This window comes from Excalfactoria chinensis, chromosome 4 (assembly GCF_039878825.1).
Source record: "Excalfactoria chinensis isolate bCotChi1 chromosome 4, bCotChi1.hap2, whole genome shotgun sequence".
NCBI lineage: Eukaryota > Metazoa > Chordata > Aves > Galliformes > Phasianidae > Excalfactoria > Excalfactoria chinensis.
This window is the reverse complement of record NC_092828.1, coordinates 75500891-75521820: the sequence shown is the minus strand read 5'-3', so window position 1 is coordinate 75521820 and position 20930 is coordinate 75500891. Positions and strand designations below refer to the sequence as shown.

Here is a 20930-nt window from a genome sequence, read left to right as displayed (position 1 = left end):
GGATGGGATGCGTTGGCTCTCGCTGGAAGCTGAGCATCCAGCACGGCATGGGGAGAGAATGCCGCTTCCCCAGAGGGGAGCGTCGGTGGGTGAGGCTACTGTTTACCGTGCATGAGGGGAGAATTCCACTCCAGCAGCTTATCGCCGGCAGTGGGTGGCGGAGGGAATCCCTTTGCAGGAGGAGCACGGCTGAGCCCAGCTCCTAGCAGAGAAATCTCCCACGGGCCGGTGAGCTGCGCCCTGCCCACCCCTCTCTCTGGAGGAGCCTTTGAGCATCCTCTCCTCTGTTCTTTTCCATCTCCCCCAGCACAGCCACCTCCCTCTCCTGCATTTCTTCTGCCTCACTCCACACCGCTCTGCAGCTTTCTCTGCTCAAAATAATTTCTGCTCAGGGAATTCCTCTCCCTCCCTCTCCGCTCTCCTGCAGTATTTCTCTCTGGCCTTTGCCCTGGGATATGTAGCTGAGCATTAGCACAAACATCATCTCTCGCTGGTGATCTGGAGCAGACAAGATGACTTTAAAGCCCAGTGAAAAAGCCTTCCTGCGGAAACATTTTGTTGCAAAAGCAGGGCATTAGCGAGGAAGGCTTTGCTCTCCAGGTGGGGTGTTTGCTGAGGAATTATATTCTAAGCACCGATCGTCTCGGCAAAGTGCTGCGTTCACCCAGGGTGCTCACAGCCTGAGCAGGAACAAACCCCCGGCCTAGCAGCGCCAGCCCTGGGCACTGCTGCCAGCATCCATCTCCCAGTGCTACCACTGGGCGGTGCCACCTCCAGCAACGCGCCGTGATGCTGTGGGGCGGCCGCCCCGAAACCGCAGCAAAATCTGCAGTTAATCACCGGCTGATCTCAATCGGGGCACTTACCGATTGTAAACGCTGTGTTTTTGTGGGAGATCTCCCAGGTTGGATTAGTTTTGTCTCTGTGGTGGGACTGTGGAGTAGGGAGGGAGACCTGGGTCTGGGAGGGGGTCTGTCTGCGGTCTGTTCTCATTCGATGCTGTTCCTTGTTTCTGCTTTTCATTTTGGACTTCTTTCTTCTGCACTTCCATCTGCTGGTACGTTGTGGTTCCCCTGCTAAGTGCAGAGGGGACCTGAGCAATTACTGCCTTACGGCATGGGTTATGTCTGAGGTAAACCTATTTCTTCACCAAGCCCTAGAGGCAGAATTGTTAGGGGGCTGTGCGTGCCACGGTGTGTTTGCAGCAGCAGCTGATGGGAAATTTCTTGAAGTAAGAGAAGAAAGCTGTGTCTGTAACCTTTCTTTTAAAATAGAACAGTCCAACCTGAGTGTGCGATGGGGGTTAGAGGAGCTATTTTTAGCAAAATGCTTCAGGTGAGTTGGAACTTTCCCCTTTGCCTGTGTCTTCAAAGCACTGCTTCCAGCCTGGAGAAACAAGGACAATAAGGTTCTGGTTCTTTTGAGCTCTCCTGGCGCTGAGTTTACTGTCTGACATGCTGCTGAAAATTTGGGCACGGTCTTTCAGCTGCAGCTTGAATTGCTCTGTGTCACAGTGCTAAGTACTAAAATGAAGAGAATTATCATGGGTATGCAAGGTTTGCCAACCTTGTGGTCTTTCCTTGAAAACAAGCTAGGATGTGTTAGCAGCTGCTCTTCAAGGTTTCTAAGGAGAGTAACCTGCGTGAGTTTAACATATTGCAAAGGGAGGTGATGCTAACGCTGTAACTGCCACAAAGATGCAGGGTGTGCCCTAACCCTGCTGGGCTAAAGCACGGATGGCTGGGGGTGCTTTCTGTCAAGCTGGTGCTCCCAGCTATGGAGAGAAGCTGTGCTGATGGAGGACCGTGATCTCAGAATGCACTGGACAGCACTGAGAGTTGTGTAGCTTTCTCTAAAAGATGCTTTCCCCTGATGACTGACAGACCAGCCCCCTGGGGAAAGTCCTGTCTAACCCAGTTCGATACCTTGCACTTAACACAATGGATCTCCTTGCTTTCCCACAAATCCTCACTTACAGCAAACTCCCTTGGCACGTTCCTGGGTCAGACATATATATATATATATGTGATGATATATATACACACATACAAGCACACACGTGTGTATATATATATTTGCAAAAACTCATGCTGCCATGCTTTCATTGGGCTGCTCTTAAAGCTGGCACAGAGAGCAGCACAGAGAAGAGCTGCCATGCAGTTTGCATTCAGTCAGTAAATATTCATGGTGACTTTCTTAAGGCGAGTGATGTGTTTTTATGTTGGTATCTAGTCTGGTCTAAAGTGGTTAGCAGCTCAAACCTTAATGAAGGTGAGAAGCTTCAGCTCTTGGAGCTTGAGGACAGAAGGGCTGATTAGGTAAGTTCTCTATAGGGGGTACTTAAGTTTTGGATGATTGACATTCCTCAGCTGATGAGCTCAATAACTTTATGTGGATGAAAGCAGAGTATGTTTGGCAAGGCCAGCTTGTTATGGCAGCTGCTTTGATTTGCAGTGGTCTTGTCAACAGAAGCTACTATGCAACCAACTAAATAAGCAATGCAGTTGTGGGGAATGTAGTATTTAATTATCCTTGCTATTAAAAAAAGTTGTATTTGACTCTTGTTTGTTTGTTTTTCTTGGCTATTTCAAACCACAAAAGTCACTATTTTATGGTAGAAATGAGGCAAGCAAGACTTGTTCAGCCATGGGGAGAACAAGGGGTGAAACTAAGTCAACTTTACTGCTGAATGTAGAGCTTTGTATTTGAAGCTTAGCTTTAAGCAAAGGTGAGCACTTGTGGTCCAGCACAGTGCCAGGTGTAGGAGTTGCTTAGCTGGGAGAGCAGGTCTGTAACTCATGGGAGTGTTTATTTGGCATTTAAGCTCTACTCACTGGTAGCTGATAAGGATGTCCTGTGTTGGACCTGAAGTCCAGGGGATTACAAATGATCCTGAGGGAGACTGAGGGTGAATGCCAAGTAGTCTGTGCTGTCAGTGTGATGGGATATTACAAATGCAGCTTATCCTCACTCTGACTGTCTGGGGCATGATGGGTCAGGTAAGCACAAAGGGGCTGAGGAAATCTGTAGCTAAAGCTTTAACCAGAAGGCAGATGCTAACTGTCAGGGCTGCCACAGAAGCAGGTCCTGACCTGTAGCAATCCTGGGGCCTGTTTGCAGTGTCTTTGTCCCAGCTGGATTGGTTCTGTGCTGCCAGAGCCTCCTGGGGCTGCAAAGTAAGGCAGGAGGAACTGTGCTGCTTATGTTAAAGGCAGCCCCTCAGCACTGCCTGCTGGGGTGCAACAAAGCTCTCTGAGTTGGTCTCTGTGCCGGGGCAAAAGTGATGCTGCTTGGAGCTTTCCTTAGCCAAGAACCAGGCTCCAACGTGAGCACTACAGCATCTCCCTTCTGTATGCCATTACTATAAATGGTTTGTCTGCTGCTTTGCCTGAATGCAGTGGTTAGAGCTGAGAGACAATGTGCTACCCACCATGCCTTGTGTCAGCCTTTGGTTTTGAAGGATCACTTAAAATATAGCTTCAGTTCATCTTATTGTGCTGGCTGTTCTGTGACAGGGAATGTTGGGGGGCTGCACATCTTCCTATAAGTCATCAAGTTAAATCTTCAGTCTTTCTGGAGCACTGATAGTTGGACACCAGACCATGAGATTGCAGTGCAGATTGGACAAGAAGCTTCTCCAGCTCGACAGCAGAGTTACCACTGAGGTAAGGATCCTGGACTAGTAGGGTCGAAGGAGACTCCTTCTGAATGCACTGTTCCTCTGCAACATGTCTGTGGGATGCTTCTGCAGTAGATATGGATGGAGCTCATGTAGGACTTTTGGAACATGGAACTGGATCAGATAAGACTTTCCATTATCAGAACAACTTTTGCTTCCTTCTCTCCTCCTTCCTGTTCAGCATAGAGCACACTAGCAATGACTGAAATCTGGCTCTTCAGCTGAAGAACTTGATTTACTGTTAGAAAGGATATTGAAGGGAATGTAGACCTCTTTGACCTTTTTTTTTCCCCCTAAATTCCTGTCTCTAGTCTGGAGGAGTTATGATGGCAAGTTCTGTGTGAAGCTGCCACAGACTCATGACAGGTTTCTTGGCCCTTCTTTGCAACTCACCTCTTTCTGCCTCTGCAGAAACCACTGCTACCAAAACCCATCAAAGACTTCAGTGAAGGTGGGTTTATCTGGTGAGATGCTATTGTGTCTCTTTGTATAGAAAGGTGTGTAATGAAGACAATTTATATACCACTACCACACCTGGTAACATATAAAGACATTTAACACAGGAGAAACCACCCACTCCATGGGGACTGAGGACTCTGTTTGGCAAAGTAAGCACTCTGCCATAAAATGAAGAGATCAGCTATGCTTGCTGGAGCCAACAATCCTCTGTTCTATTTAACCCAGCAGTTTTCACACTGTGAGAGTAAGTATGCTTTTATAGCTCATTTCTGAGCTGGGTGCCCTGTTGTACTGTAGCTGTGACAGAGGTGATACATTTCCCATTAACACCTTTACAGGCTGCTTAGTGCATCTAGGGCTTCTGGAGGGTGGGAGAGAGGGAGATAGCAAAAGCCACTCTGGAACCCGAAGCCTCTGGCTGTAGTTTATAACCAAGCTCTTCTCCCAGCCCTCGTGGCCTGTCCTCCTTCCAACCCTGAAGGTAGTGCAGAAGAGTGAAAAGTTGAGTTTACTCTTGGTCTTTGTGTAGCGAGGTGCTAATAAGGCAGAGAAGAAGAGGCACAGGCTGCACAGAGAGGTGGGGGTGTCAGCATCCCTGGAGGGAGCAGAAACATGTGGCTGTGACACTGAGGGACATGAAAATGGGTTGGCAATTGAGCTTCGTAATCTTAATGGTCTTTTCCAACTCCAAGTGGAAGCTGTCAGGGAAGTATGAGCAGACCTGGAGCACAGAGACTTGCTGGTGGCTGCTGCCTGCAGGGTGTTGAGCAGCAGAGAAGATGGGCATCTACTCCCTGCTTCTTCATCCCTAAGGCATGGCAGGTTCAGAGCAGATGTGAAGGAGAGGTAAGGCAGTAGGGTATGGAGGTCCTTGTGAATGGGGTGCTGCCCAGATGCATGCTGCAAACAACAGTGTGCGTCCTGGCTGACAAGGAATTGCTATTTGAGAAGTGGGATTTGGGGTATGGGGTAGAAATGGGGGGAATGCTGGCAGTTTCATTGCAGGTTAATGAAAATATGATTAACAGTTGTAATTAACTGATGAAACAGTGTCTAGTTCTCTGCCCCCTCCTGATGATTTATGAGATGCAGAGGTTGCCTGCGCCCACAGCTTCTGCTTATGGCAGCACTCTGCGGTATCTCAAACTTTCTGCCTTAAAATCCTCTCCAGGCATAAGTTGCTGTGGCTTTAACTCCTGAGATGCGTGTACTACAGCATAACTACCTGATTCCAATCCCGTTGTTGGGAGGCTCAACAGCAGAGGCTGTGTGTGTGAAGAGCTGAGAAAGGGTGTCAATCTGGCAGAGCAGCTTCTCAACAGCAAAGCTGAGGGAAACTCAGCCTTGATCTTAGTTGTCTGAGGGGCTGAGAACCTGGGAGTGCCACAGGAGATGCCTCTCAGCCTTAAATGTATATTTAAATATCTAGGTGGACTTGTACAAATGTGAGATCTGTACTTAAGGGAGAAAGAAACAGAAAAGCACTGTGTGCGCAACCTCCTAGCATGAACAGGACAACTGCATGAGTAACAGACAACTTCCTTTGGCGTATTCAAGTATGAGGGCAGCATTTGTCCCTACAATGAAGACAGATGGCACTTCTGGTGTGTGTGCCCAAGGCAGATAAGAAAGTGATCCTCTGTCCCATCTGATCTACTGCTTTCCTTGGAGTCATTGCTGGGGACATGCTTTTGGCTGTAGATGGGAAGAACAGGTGAGCTTTGTCTTGTTTGTCTGATTGCATATGCGTGATCTAAAAAAAGTGACTATCCATTTCTCTAAGGATACCTGATGAGCATTAAAAATACAATTGCAAGAATAATCAGGTCAGACTTCAAACAGATGCAGGGAAGCAGATCTGTTGAAGAAAGAGATGCCTTGTTATGTCATTTTCTCTGAACAGTTAGTTCTTAAAGGCTGATCTTTCTCTTGGAGATCAAACTGAGGTTCTTCAGCCCAGAGATGGAACCCAGTGCTCTTGCCTACAGGCTGCGGGCAGCTAAGAAGTCCTAATTTGAAGGATAAGAAATGAAACAAACAATCAAAAAAGAACCAACAAAGAGGTGTCTCTTCCAGAGCTTGTGGCAGTGTGGAGCATGGCAGGAGCAGATTTCTAGGGATGACCTGTGCCTCTATGGTTTATGTGTGTGCGGACATATGGTTAGGGAGCACAGCGGGCTGCAGGAACTAACCTGAGGGCAGTGAATTGATCTGCAGGCTGTGGGGCTCTGACAGCTTTGGGGGACCCCTGGTTTGTGGCAATTTGTAGCTCTTGGAGAGTCATGAGGCTGTTGCTGTGGTATGGTATGGTATGGTATGCCCATGGTATCACAGAATGTTAGGGATTGGAAGGGACCTCAAAAGATCATCTAGTCCAACCCCCTGCCAGAGCAAGAACACCTGGTGAAGCCATGCTGATTGCCCCTAATGATCCTCTTATCCTTGATATACCTAGAGACAGAGCCACAGATAAGTTGTTCACAACCTTTCCAGGGATGGAGGTGATGCTGACCGATCTATTGTTACCCAGGTCCTCCTTCTTGCCCTTTTAGGAGACTGGAGTGACATTTGCTTTCTTCCTGTCCTCAGGCACCTCTCCCATTCCCCATGATGGTACGTCTGTGCTGGCATAGTTGGAAAAGTCTAGAGCTAAATTGCTGTTTGAGTGTAGCAGAAATGCAAGTCACAGCTTGAAGCAGTGATTGAACACCTGGTGGGAAGGCAGGGCCAGCCCAGAGGAGCTCAGGTTCATGCAATGGATTGAGTGACCAGGTGTGGAACCCAGGATCCACCCCTTCCAGACCTCTTTTAAGGGTTGGCAGTGAAGGTGAGGGTGTCTTGCTGGAGATCCCTGCACACCTGAGGCTTCCTGATGGTATAGTTTCTTTATTTTTTGTGCCTGTGGCTGTTGCATTTGAGCAGATCCTCACTTGTTGCATCACAGGGCCTTGCTATTCTGCTGTTGTTGCTGCACTTTCTTGTTGCGTTGTGTTACACTGGGCATGGCTGAAAGCTACGTGGATAAAGCCAGTCTGTGCAGAAGCTCCTCCTGCCAGCAGAGTGAGGGTTATGTGTGCTTGAACCAGCTGTCTGGGGTCTTAATGCAGCTGTGGGGAGCCAAGGTTTACTGTTCCTCAAAAATACACCTGAGGATTTCCCAGATGCCCTACTGAGACATTGACAGCTGCATAGGCAAGAAACTTCTGTAGGTCTGTGATCCCTGAGTTAAGAGGGCTGGCCAAGAGCTTTGGCCCTAGTGCTGATGGGTAGGTTGACAGACTGTGGTCTGCCCTACCTAGGTCAGTGGAGCCTATAGCTTAAACCCTGACTCTCCCTGGGGGAGGGAAAAAAAACAACTTGAGTAACTAGCCATAGCTCACTTATGTTGTTGTTGTTTTGTTTTTAAGTCTAGGTGTGAAACTATCATCTTATGGTCACTTCATCTACAAGAGGGACACTTTCATGCATCAATGGGATGCTAACGCTTGAGTAAGCCGGTGTTTAAAGTGGAAGTTCATCCGGGAGAGCAGAGATCTCCCATGGACGTTTCCAGCTATAAGAAATGCACTCGCTGACCTGAATGACTGTGTCACGTGTGCAGGTGATATTTGTCTATAGCCTCTCTTTGCATGTGAGCATCTGTAGAAGGGCACCGTGTGTTAATGGCTGCCAGAGGTGCTGTGTCTGTGGAGGGTGGAGTGGTCTCTGAAAACAGAAGCTTCCATCAAACTGAAGGACTTGGGTTTTGCTGGAGTCTGGAGAGCAAGCAGTTCTCAAACCACTCTCCTCAAAACACATCTCCTTCCAGTGTTGGGCAGTGATTCGCAGTGGGCACTGCCTGCTGTTTGATCGCTTCTCTGCAGGAATACGGCTAAATTAAACACACTTTGTACACCCAGATCATTGCTGCTTACGCTTTGCAATGCTCATCTGGCAGCCCTCTATCATCGTCCGGAGCGTCCCGAGGGCTTTTCTACAGCCGCAGCTGCGGCGCTTCCCTTCCGCGGCTGGCAGAGGGCAGCAGAAGCCGCGGAACCGGCGGCGGAGCCCGAGCGGGGCGGGCACGGCGGTGCTCCCTGCGCGGTGCCCCGCGGCTGTTCTGCCGTCAGCCGGGATCGGGGGGGTTTTCCTCCGTGGGAGTGCGGAGATCGTTCAGACAATGAGCTCGGCAGCATCTGCCCGGTGAGCCCAGCCGCTTCGCGGAGTTCCTCCGCTGTGTTCGTGTTGTGCGTCCCTCCAGGCTCCTTCCCTAGGCAAGCCCGCAAGCAGCACTGCGGCTTTCTGGGCGTGGGCATAGGTTCCTAGTTATAGGGGCGGTCTGTGGCTGGAGCCCGAGCAAAGGAGGGAAGAGAGCAGAAGGCAGATATACGGGAAAAACTCACTGCTGTGGTAAAGGGAGATGGAGCACTCCCTAATGAGCTGCTCCGTCCCCGTGAGCTGTTTGACACCCTTTCTCGGCCCCAGGGTGGTGCACAAAGGAGCCTTGGGCTTGGCTCTGCATAGAGCTTTTTCTCTCCAGAGCAGTTGACTCCAGCCCTGCATTGATTTCCATTTGAGTCAGGCACTTCTTAAAAGCCCCAGTGGGAGGTTGCACAGCATCTGTGTTTCTGACGTTTCCAGAGAGAGCATCTTGCCAAGTATCTCGGTGTGTCAATAGCTGAGGGAATCCCTCGGTAACCTCATTTATGTGGATGTGTCTCTTCAGGTCCCCTGAAATAGGGCACTCTGGTGCCAGACGTTCCCACAGGAACAGCAGCCCTGTTTGGAAAGAGGCCATCATCAGCACACTGCATGGTCACTCTGGATGTGGCTCTCCTTACCTTAGCATTTTAGGAAGGCTCTTTGCATGCAGGCAGTAATATAACGGTATGTATTTAACTCCCTCTAAAGCTCCTCCTGCAGATGCTGTTGTTCCCTGACCCCATCTTCCTGGCTGGCACTGGGGCTGCTCCTTGCAGCACATCTATCCATGTTCAGCACTGCCTTGTTCTTTTGGCTCAGAGCTTTCAGAGGTGGTGAAGGCAGCTTTACCATCTCCATACAGCACATGACTTAATTCTGTAATGTTTTACAGTGATGTGATTATCAGCCCAAGTTAAAAATATTCTTAGCAGCAAGCACTAAGCCCTCTTCTTCAGGGGAATGTCTTGGCAGAGGAGTTGAAGCAGTTTTAAATAGGTGGCTTCATGGTGAGAAATAACCTTTCTCGGAATTGTCTCATCTGTTTTCACCTGACAAAACTTTCTTTCTTCTGGTTTAATTTTTTTTTGTCTCTCTCTTGGGGAGACTTAGCAGGCCTTATCAGCTTCCTCAGCAATGGAGAGCCCACATCACTTTGCGAGGTAAAATGAGAGCGGAGAAAGAGATTAAGGCAGAAGCTACTGAAGAATATTCTGACTTCTTTCTGTTTCAGGTGGGGACAGAAAGATGCAAAGGAAGAAATTTTCCTCTGAAAACTTTCTTAACGCTGTTCTATCTGGGAGAGAGTTTAAAGTAGGAATGCAAGTCCTTAAACTAAAGTTGGAGTTCTTAAAAACTTGTATTTCTGAAGTCATGGAGGTATCGCTTCTAAAAGGTGATCTAATTTGATCGCAACAGGCTGCTAGCAGGGCAGTGCTGGAGCCCTATGCAGCTGATGCACAGTGAGGTCTGTTTGTTTCCTGACAGAGGTACCATCATACAGCTGCAAACCACTGCCCAGTGTCTGTGGTGAGAGCTGAGGGGTGTTTCCATGGTAGGAAGGTTTAGCAGTGCTTGGTGAGCATGCCTTGGGTGGCTTTTAGGGTGGCTGGAGCTTGATAGCTCTTCTTTCATGTATGCCTTCCTACCAAGAGGTAAAAACCTCTCCTCGCCCCCTTTCCTTACCACACTGTACGTATGGTACAGTGGAGTATTCTTTCACAGCTTTGCTTCACAGCTGCAGTGTTTAGTGAATGAAGTACTGTCTCTTCAAACAGCCTTCTCGAGAAGCCATGCTTCTTTGTGAGCAGCCAAGCTATTCTGCAAGCCTGCTCTTCTTTATCTTGATTTCACTGGTATTCCTGGCCCAACTTTTTTTTCATAGTTTCATTTCTAGCCTTCTGTTCTTTGAGCAAGGCCTCAGTATTTTGCATGCTGATGTTAATGAAATGTTCTGGCAAAGAAGCCTAATCTTTGGGAGATGGAGGAAGAAAATTAAACCCACATCTCCTTACCTTATCCTCTACCCCATACTGTGCATTTGCATCAATATATCCCAATTATCTGACATCCCCATAGATCTTCTTTGAAACAGCTCTGCCTCATTGAATGCTCATGATGCCTGGTGCTTGCGTTCAGCGTGGCTCTTCAGTCTTTCTTTTTTTGCCCATTGTAGGTTCTGCTCCTTTGCCTATTCAGGTGCTGCACAGTAGTACTCATCACCATTGTATCAGACTGATTCACACATGGCAATGAACTTAATTTCACACCATCACTACAGGGAGTCAAGTTATTTTTATCTTACATTAGCGAAAATTGACATGCAGTGCTTAAAGAAAAAAGAAGCAGTGAATAGTTTTGGCTGTCAAACTGAAGATATATAGGGTTGTGATTTTGGAATACTTTATCCCCAGAGATCTCTCTGCAGTGAAGCTTCTCCTGGGTAATAGTGGCTGCCCAGCACACCTGTAAGGCAGATCCAAGACACCTGTAAAACAGGATCTGCTGCACTTCATTGTGCTAATTCAGTCAGGGATGGATACATCTGGCTGTGAGGTAGAAAAGTTGCTGCAGTAACTTTTCCTGCTGCAGCTCTTGGCACCTTGGCTGGCATCAGATCTGCAATCCTCTGAGCAAGGTCTGCTGGGCTCCTGGGAAAACACGTGGCCATGCACCCTGTGTGTAAGCTGACTTCAGCCTTCTGGAATTAGTAAAGCTTTTGTTTCTTGCCTTTCTGATCACCTCTGCAACTGGGAACTTTCAGGTTTTCATCGAAATCTTGGTGTTTTGGATGTGGAGAAATTTCTGCTTATGAAAGAAAATGTCCTCCTGAAAGCCTGTGGTTGGAGACCTTTCAGATTTGCTCCAGAGCATGCTTTCCTAAACACCATCTCCACATACTCCCTCCAGCCAAGTTAAGTTGTCTGGGGGTTGCATACCTGATGCCCAATGCTTCCCACTGGTTGCTTTCCCTTTTGTCCAAGAAATAAAACAAAGTAACCTTATTAACTAGGATGGGAGGAATTAAGCCTGTTTGTGGAGATAAGGATTGACGAGGTCTCTTAACATCACTTGTTACTCTGTGCTTCCTTTGATTGGCATATCAGAAGCTACATGCCATAAATTACCTGGATAGATTCTCCCGTGCATCTGAATGCAGAAGAAACGAGGCAGAGGGTCATTTTAATTAATATCTGGTGTGCGATTTTCCAGGTGCTGTGCAGCTCCTATCTTGACTCGTAACCTCTGTTCTTTCAATTCTGAAGTCCTATCTGTGCTAACAGTACTGCATGCCATCCTTGAACCTGCTTCTGGCTTTCTGTTGCTCCCATGTGCCTTGACAGAGACCTTTCTTTTAAATGAATACGTGATGCCTTGAGGAGATAGGAAGGGCTTAGGGGCCGAGTGACATGATCTCTTGGCAAGTCCTAGGAGTTGTCCCAAGTGACGGGCTGGAACTGCTGGCATGGATTCTGGAGTGAATTAGCTTGAGAGGTATTCCTGGATGCCTGTGGGTCCACAGCAGAAATCTTGGTACTCCCACTGTATTCCATTAGCAGCAACGTGTGATGTTGCATACCTTGGATTAGAAAGCACTTGAGGATGTCATTTACTCGGGCAGGTTTCCCAGCTGACTGAGCATTCCTATTCCACTAATTACAAACCAAGAGGGTGTTGTATGCAGTGGCACCCAGACAAGAAGAGCTTTCCTCCCTAATGGGGGCAGGTTGGGAAAAAGCAGAATGGATATGCTAATTGTTATCCTCTCCCATTATATGCAATCAGTTGGAACAAAGTAAAGCTTTGTTTGGTAGCTCCTGAGAAATGTGCAGCTCAGATGCTGCAGCTGGCTCCTTCCAACAGCTGGCATCCGAGTCAGCATTGTAGATGAAGTGTATCAGAAATGGATAGCTCGGAGCCAGGGCTGGCTGGAACTAGCAGCTTTTCTGAAGTCACCTGGAATAGTCAAGGATTAGGGAGCAGATGAAGGAGCTGCCCTATCTGAATCATTGGTAAGCGTTTGAGCAAAACCAGCGCAGGACTGTGTTGTTTTGTTTTTAGCTGGTGTGGGATGCAGAAGAGAAGTTGCTTTTTCAAGTTTTCCAGATCTGAAGGTGTGGGGCTGAGAGGAAGCAGTGACCCTCAAAATCCTGCCAACCTCTGGGCTTCCCTCTGCGTGGGGTTGCTCTTGGTCAGGTGGTTTGATCTCAGTCCTGCTGCTTTGGGACAGTTACAACATACCTCTTCTCAACTTGAGTGTCCTTTAAATCCCTGGGCCCATGTTTTCCTATTTGGCATTGCCAGAGGCTGTGCATCCCCCTGCCAAGCAGCTGATAGCAGAAGAACATCTGCCTGCTTCAGTGCCCCGTGGCTCTTCCTCCTGAGCATAGCTGCCTTGCTCTGCCATGTGTCTTCCTATCATCAGATGCACAACTCCTTTTGCTGGCTTGTGCTGTTTGTCTCCCATTTGGTTGCACTAAAAACCCTCCTAAAGCAGAAGCTAGGAGGGCATTGCCTATTGGTAGTGCATTTGTAGTAGCAACTGGCGGATGGATTCTCAACACTCTGTACAGGAAAAAGTCCCAGATCCTGTGCTGGTGGGCAGCCTGGTAGGGCTACAGGGTGAAGGGAGACAAAGAGGACTGTTTAGGCCTCCACGTTGCCCCAGTTCTGACAGGCAGCTGGTGTAATGGTTTCCAACATACAAATGAAGGTGTTTCTGAGAGTGGGGATCACTGACAGTGGTAAGGCATTAGGGATAGAGTAGAAAGGAACTGGTGGCTAAGCTGGTTCTCCAGCATGCTTCCACCCCTGGTACCAGTAGTTGCATATGGTGGATGGATGAGAAACCGCCCGAGTGCCAGGGAGACAGCCCTTGGGCATGCTTAGAGATGGAACTGTCCCTTTCTTGGTTGCTTTGCCGCATGCCAAGAGAAGGTTATCACAAACCTTTCTAAACAGTTCTTTCTCTCATTAAGTACTGAACCTCTGGCTCAATGTTGTCTTCCCGTGGGGGTGCTCCAGGAGGCAGAGATTGGAGTGTCCTGTCTCCTGCAGCCACCACTCACCTTAATCTCGTGAAGAGCACTTATTACCTGAGTCTCTGCTGTTTTGTTTCAGCTAATTAGTGCTGATGAGATCCACTCACTGTCAGGCAGTCTCTCGTCCTTCAGCATCCTGCAGTCCTCATAAAGTTTACCAAACATGGCAAGATATTAAACCTTTCAGGCACCATAGCACAGGCACTGCAGTGGCACTTAGAGTCCCTGTTAAAGCAGCAGATTCAGCTGATGTCTTTAGGAAATGTCTTTAGGAACTTCTCTCCTGCTGACAGGCTCTATCTACAACTAAGTTGTGTGGCTAACTATCCTGCTTGATGGAGAGGATCCTAAAAGTGCTGTTTCAATGAAAGTACAGCCAATCTCCAATGCAATAAGTCCTGGAGTACGTCAGAATTGCTACTTCCCTTGGAATTTATGGTCATTGTGCCCAAAGCTCAGCCACATCTTTGTGCCAGGAGGTTCACTGCTGTATGGTGTACAACTATAAAAAGGGCTCAGTTTTATCAAGCTGTGATGAGACCAGAGTTTCCTTAAAAGGAGAGGCTCAAGCTGGTGTAGAAAGCTGAGGAAGGTGTTTAGAAGGAAGGTTGGACATAGGATAACATTCCATGTAATTTGAGCATATGGCATTTTCCTGAGACTTTGGCTAATGCTGTCAACTCCTGCAACTTAGTGTGAATCTCTTGTTGTTTGGCTCTGCTTCAAGCTCCTGGTTTTGGCTTTGTGTCATGTCACTCTACTTTAAAAAACAAAACAAAAAACAACCAACCACAAAATAAGTTCAGTTTTGTGGGGCCCAGAAGGATCCCATATCAGAAAAGCAAACCAGCAGCCATCCTAAAGCCAGCCCTCCCTAAAGCAAGCCTTCCTATGCAGTTGATTTATTAGTGTTATGCACCTAAATTGCTTAAGCATATTTGGACTTCACAAGCATACACAATGTTAGAAATAGAAATGCTGAGGCATCTAAAACCTCATGACTCCACAGGGGGTTTTTTGAACTGATGCTGCTACTGTAACTGCAAAAGAGATGTGCCTGTGTCGAGGTCTTTCTCTCCAGGTTTAGTTTTGCCCTTGTCAAGGGACTGCAGGACAAATACAGTTTCTTTCAGGCCCATTAGTTTTTATGAATTTGTTCTACTGCCAACTTCTATTTCTTGAAATTCAAGACGGTGAGCTAGCCCTCCTAAAAGAGCTCTGGTGCTTCTCCACATAGCTGGGTCTGCCTTCTGGAGTTTTGGATGGATGCATTCTGTCAGAGAAACAAGATTCCTGCTCTTTGCTCTGCCAGCATCTGCTGGGGCACAGACCTGGAGCTCAGTGATGGCATGTAGGAAGCTTTTTAGCTCTTTGAGTTGTTGGATGGATATATGAGCTGAGCATCTATATAAGACTAAGATAGAGCCATCCCAATAGCCATGTGGATTTTATTGTATGTGTTTGAGTATGGGTTTATGGAGACTGCACTCCTGGTGGTGGGAGCCACCTTGGCGTTTGATTCCAAGGTTAAGCCCCACCACTGAGTTCTTGAAATGTATGGGTGAAGTGACTGCATAATGTATGACGTGGGATATAAAGATAAAGCTGTCTCCTTTCACAAAAACTGAGATTTAGGGTTGGAGACTTTCAGTGTGGGAAAGTTTGCCTCTTGTAGGAACCAGCAAGTTCTTAGTTACACCTACTTCCAACCACCCAGCACAGGAGATGCCAGCCAATGGTTTTACTGCTAAAGGGGTACCCAGAGGGCTACCGCTTTACACTGTGCTGGGGGAAACATTGTTCTTAGGTTGTTTCTGAGGCACCAGGGAGAGCAGAACACTTTAGGTGGCTTTTGTCCCCTTCAGGAGCTTCACTGTGGACGTGCTGGAGGGAAGAAGGGAGGAGGATTACTTACCGTGGGGCAAGCTGCTACCTTTCTGCTTCAGCCCAGTGCTGTGCCCACTTGCTAGGTTCTGGCCAGTGGTGCAGCCCTTCCTGCATGCTGCGTAAGACTGAACTTCAGTTCTGCATGACTGCAGCAGCAACCCAAGGCTCTTCTCCCTGCACAAAGGAAGGAAGAGTTTGCACGGGTGGCTCCAGTTTGCCTGCACACTGGGAAAACCGCCATCTTTTTGGTTCTGTTTCTTTGCATCGCTGCTAGACTGTGCTTGAGGGCTGCAGTGTGGTGCACAGCACTCTGCCTGTGTGGGACAGCCCTGGAGGTTGGGATGGCACTCACAGGGCTGCCAGCAGCATGCAGGATGAGCCATGACCTCCATCTCTGACCGAGGATGCAGGCGGGTGGCTGATTTATGGCCATGGTGAGATAGGGGTCTCTCAGAGTTAAGCTGTAGGCGAGTTGCCATGGAGACAGGCTAATAAAGCACCAGGCAGCAGCCAGCTCTGACGATGGAAGCCCTGCTACGGGTGCAAGGAGTGGGTGGGTGGAGAGAAGGAGCAGCTGGCATGGTGGGGATGGATGGAGCACCAAGAGAGTGGGACAGCAGTTGGGTTTTTGAGATGGCTTTGGATGCTCTGAGAGGGAAAGGGGTGAAGGGAGAAGAAATTCCCCTTCCAGCCCTTTGAGGAGGATTATGTCAACATGGTGCTCCTTGGGGTGAGCGGCAGCCTTTGGTGAAGGGGCTGGACCCATGTGCAGCTGGAGCATCTCCTGTTTTGGTCCCCTGCCTGCATCAGCTACTTGTTTGCTTACTGTATGCAGATTGGTTTCTTCTCCATCAGCTCAAGAGGGTCTCAGGGTGGATGGAGGTGTCAGCTTGCAGAGGCTGCTCAGTGCAGAACTGGTGCAACAGACCTGTGGACACACTCAGACTGTTTGTAGAGGAAATGGGACTTGCCCCATGCCAAAGTGGGTGCCTGCCTGCAAGGACCACTCTGACTGGAGTACTCTCCTGGTGCTAATGAGCCTTCAGATTCAGAGCAGGTTTCCAGCACCCAGCAACTCTGGGGAGCCACATGTCACTGGGTCATACCTCCATCAATACACTGCTTCTGCCTTTTGGTGTTCCTTGGATCAACACTGTACCCTGACTGCTGCTACATAGGAGCTACAGCTCCCTTGTGTGCTGGATCTGGGTGTCATCTGGAATGAACATGGATGGTGCAGGCTTGCTCCAAAGAGCTTGGGTGTGCCAGAGCTGTGCTGCACATCCCTAATCCCTTGATCCAGCCTGTACCTTCAAAAAGGACCGTCCAGTCTAAATGCTTCACTAGGCTAGCAGTTATTAAATCTGCAATCCCTCTCAGTTCAAGGGCACTGTAGTATGGATCTAAAACTAAGCACACTTCTATTCTGGCTGGTTGAACAGGGTGGCAGAAGTGAAAGGCTTAGCTAATTATAAGCAAGATATTCCCAGGCTGCTGTACTTCCATTTTGAGAGATTACTCTTCAGTAATATGGTGACAGCCTTAAAGTTTAACCTTGATCATCATAAAAAGGGTTTTGCCTCAATACCCTTTCATTCTGGAGTGTGCCAGAGTTCAGGTAGGCATTTCAACAAGTAAAGGAGAGGGGGGTGGGGGAGCGGAGGGGGCTCAGTAATATATTTTAAGAAGGAAATAAAGCTTTGTGATGGAGGGATGCATTAAAAGATAATTGATTACAGGTTTCACATGATGTTTTTATGCCTCTGAAATAGATGGATGTTATCTACAGAGGCTAATGTTTAGGGGAGGGCTCTATTCTTCCAAACAGAGCAAAGGTCAAGACAATTCTGGTTGACTATGAGTAGGTTTCCTAAAGCAGGGTTTCCTGAGCTGGTTAATGCCTTCTTTCCTGGCCGGAGTCTCAGCTCCCCTGTTGATTAAAGATATCATGTGCTTCTGCTGAAGACTCTTGTGTCTTTATGTCACTAGCCGGATGACAGGACTATTCCTGCTCTATGATTAGTTGGAATCTTCACTTTCTGGGATGAAAAAGGTCTATTTCCTCCATTAGGATTGGGGCTTCCTTTGATATCCCCATTGCAGGAGGGCCGGCCAGCCCTTAAGAGGCACAAATCATGCAAGGCTTTGGAACCTTTCCAGGAGGAATGGTGTCTGGGACTTGGCTGGTAGAGATTCTGATTGCTGCTGCTTGGCTGGCTGGAGGTAGACCTTGCTGTGGAGCACAGGTTCCTGCTCTGCCAAGGGTCTGAGTGTGATATGACCTGGATCCAGCACGTCTGGAAGGATGTTGCAGCATGCACATCCACTGACTTCCTTCTCACTTGTATGTGGGGTACCTTTTGCAGTGCTGGCAGCTGTTTGTGTGACAACATCCTTGTAACCCTTCAGCTTGTGCTTCTTTTTGTCTGACCCCAGGTACGACCACTTTCCCCACCTTTACAAAGGGAACTTATGGTACGTTATGGCTGCAAAGGGAGGAATTTCATATAGTTTTGGGGTTGGTAGGAAAACTTTTTCAATTAAGAGCTTCATGCCCAAGACTATTTCAGGCTGCTGGCAGTGGCAGAAAGACCTCTCAGTGAGCCAACAAGACATCTGGGAGTGGAGTGAGCTATGTTGTTCCTGGGGAAGTCTGTATTGCTGTTGCTTATGGATGAACAGGCCTCAAGAGAACCACAGCCTCTGTTGCCTGAGACTATTGTTAGCACTACTTAAACCTATAAATCTTGGAATGTTCTTCAATATGAGCCATTTAAATCTTGAGTCACTTGTCTCCGGATGCACTCGTCTCGCTGATTGTGTTTCATGACTGTTCTCCTACCCAAGGCAGCTCCTGCCAGCAGCTGAGTCAGTTTGGAAAGGAGGAAGAACAAGCATGAGGGCCTTCTCTGCTCTGATCCTATAGAGAATCAATGCCCCTGAGTATTCAAGGTCTTATGCATTGTCCTACCCCTGGGCATGGTTCACAGCAGTGTTTTCCCATGAAGTGTTGTGGGAGGCATAGAGGTTGTGGCTCAGGTCCTCGGAACTTTTAGTTCTGTGTGTGTCGGGCTTCCTGCTGAGTGCTCTCCTGTTCCCTTGCCAACACGTATTTACAGGCATATGAATTAGGAACAGAAGGAGGTATGCTGTGGAAGAAACTCCGAAGTAAGCAGAAACTTGGTGTCAATAAGTATGGCTGGCGTTTGTTGTTCCCTGGACTCTTCTGTGTGCTTTGAGTGGGAGACGGGGCTCGATGATCTCCTGAAATCTCTTCCATTGTGAATTTTCCTATGTTTTCCCACGATTGTGGAGGAAACAATAAAAAGCTCCTTTGCTGGCCTGCACACATCTCATTCTTCTCTTGAGTGATGCTTTAGATTCTTCTGAGAAGCAAGGATTGGGCTGTTTTCTGCTACAGAAAAGCAGAAAACTGATACTCGGACTGGATGTGACTGTTTACATGCTCTCCTTCAGACTCTTGCCGTGATGTTTTGTGTGTTATTTTTAGTACTCAAAGAAAGGTATTTTTGAGATGTTCAGTGGTACTTACTGTTATCGTCCTTCCTCATCCCAGACCCTCAGTGGCAGAGCAGTGGTTATGTACCACAAAGTCACAGCTGCGGCGGAGTCCTGCAGAGTGTTCCACAAGGAGAGCTCTGCAGGGACAATATATTTTGAGTGCGCCTTACTGTCAGCTGTTGTCTGCCCAGCTTCAGCTGTGGGGCTCTGCAGAGCCTCCCGATCCCAGCTGGCTTTGGCCGGTGAGTCTTGCATCGCTTTGTCTGGCATCGAGCTTCCTCTGGGATCCCCGCACTGCCACTTCGTCCTTGCTTTTACTGCCTACTCCTCAGAGCATCTGAACCTGTCTTCCTCCCACCTCCCCCCCCTCCTTCCTCTGCGTTTGTTTTCCTCCGCTTGCCTTTTTATTTCAATATAAACCTCCGGCAATTCCAAGTTGCAGTCCCAACTTTCCTGCCAGGATTTGGGCCTCACGGGGTCGAGGCAGCAGCTTGATACGGTTTGGGGCACGTCGCCCTTCGGGGTGCCAGCCACCTCCTAGAAGAGCCTCAACGCCTCGGGGAGCGCCCACCCTTCAACAGGTAGGTGCTGGGAGCAGCCCGCTGTGCTCCACTCGTCCTGCTCTGCAGAAAGGATGCTGGGCGCCGCCGTGGCTCTGCGATGCTGGGCTTCGGTGGAGGGCTGTGACATCTCTTGGGGCAGAGAGGGCGGCGGGGTAGGGGAGCTGCCTCCCGCTCTGCACAAAGCGGGTGGTTAAACCCTCCTCCGGGCCGCGGGGAGGAGGAGGAGGAGGAAGGCGGGGGGATGCTGCTTCCCTCCCTCTCTCTCTCCCTCCCTCGCCGCGGCCGAAGGAGCGCGCAGGCGGCGGCTGGCAGCCCGGGCACGGCGGGCTCGGGGCCGCGGAGCGGTGCGGGCTCCGGCCCCCCCCGTCTGGGGCAGCCGGCGCGGCGGTGAGTGCTCCGAGGGGGTCTCCGCTTTGTTGGGTGGGTATCCCTCGCCGGGCGTGGAGATGGGCGTGCGGGGAGGGGCTGCACCCCCAGCTATTGTCTGTCGGCCGGTGAGCGACGGGGGGAGAGAGGGAGAGGATGGGGCGTTGAGAAAGACTATCCTTGATGCCGCAGCAACTCCGGAGCGCGTTGGCCCGTAGCAGAGCGACAGCCCGGTGACCCCCGGCCCCAGCCCACCCGTGCGAGGAGCGGGGGAGAGAGCAAATGCTCGAAAGAGAACGAGATGAGCCCGGGTCCTGGAGCCGGACGGCGAATGCAGGGGAAGGACTGAACAGAGGGAAGAACGTAGTAAAGCAAAGTCTAATTGCCCCCTGAATCCCATAGCCAGGCCTAATGGGCACCGATACTGAGTTGGGGTTGGGATGAGGAAGAAAGGGAAGGAGTGGTGTGATCTCTATGAACAGAATAGGAGGGAAAGGAAAAAGGCTCCACATCCTCCTCTGGCAAATTAATGGGACTGAGATACGGATCATTTAAAAGGAGCGGCATAATGCAATTAAGCATTAGACGGTTCCCACTGCAACGTTTATCCATTGTTCCCTGCTCTGCCTTCCACCAGAATGATTCTGGTCTGGATGAGGGGAGTATAATTGAGAAAATAGCTCATTTCCCTGGCCAGTTGCAGCCACAGTCTCTTCTGAACCTTCAGGCTGCCTGCATTCACAGCAGTCCTCAGACAGGGATCTGGGACCCTGAGCAAGGCTGCCGCCGCCATGGGCCGGCTGGTGGGAGCACCTCTGGTCCCTGCTCACCTGAACAGCTCTGACAGTGGCAGCAGCACGGGTTTGTTCCCTCACCTCTCAATCCTTGCACTGAATAAGAAAAAAAATAACAGGTGGCGAGGCAGGAGCAACCTGCAACTAAGAGATGCTGCGTGAGCTTCGGGCAAGTCCTCTCTTTTCTGTAGTTTGTCTCCTAACTCTCTTTATCCCAACGGATAAAGGATCTCAGACTGTTTTGAGAAGATGCTGTTGTTGTGGAGGATGGAGCTGTCTGCTGCCCTTCCGCCGGTGCCTGTGTTGGCTGTCTGCCCTGCAACGTGTGCACACAAGTGTAGTGCCAGGAGAACACAAACGTGCCACTCCTGCTTTACATCCAGAGATAGGAACAGCTGGGGTGGTTGTGGCTGCACCTGGGCCCTGTGGCACATGCTTG

At 49.2% G+C, this 20930-nt stretch overlaps 1 protein-coding gene across 2 annotated transcripts in view; it reads left to right on the top strand.

The window, feature by feature from the left end:
- Window positions 1–8208: 8208 nt before the first annotated feature.
- The window catches only part of LOC140250996 (gamma-aminobutyric acid receptor subunit alpha-3-like), a 76846-nt gene continuing 64124 nt past the window's right edge, over window positions 8209–20930 (top strand). The window contains exon 1 of one of the 2 annotated variants that reach the window (XM_072334177.1): window positions 8209–8320. The gene's annotated coding sequence lies outside the window, so the exon portion shown is untranslated. Of the gene's footprint in view, window positions 8321–19628; window positions 19752–20930 lie in introns of those variants that run through there. The other variant, XM_072334176.1, reaches the window with a different exon arrangement.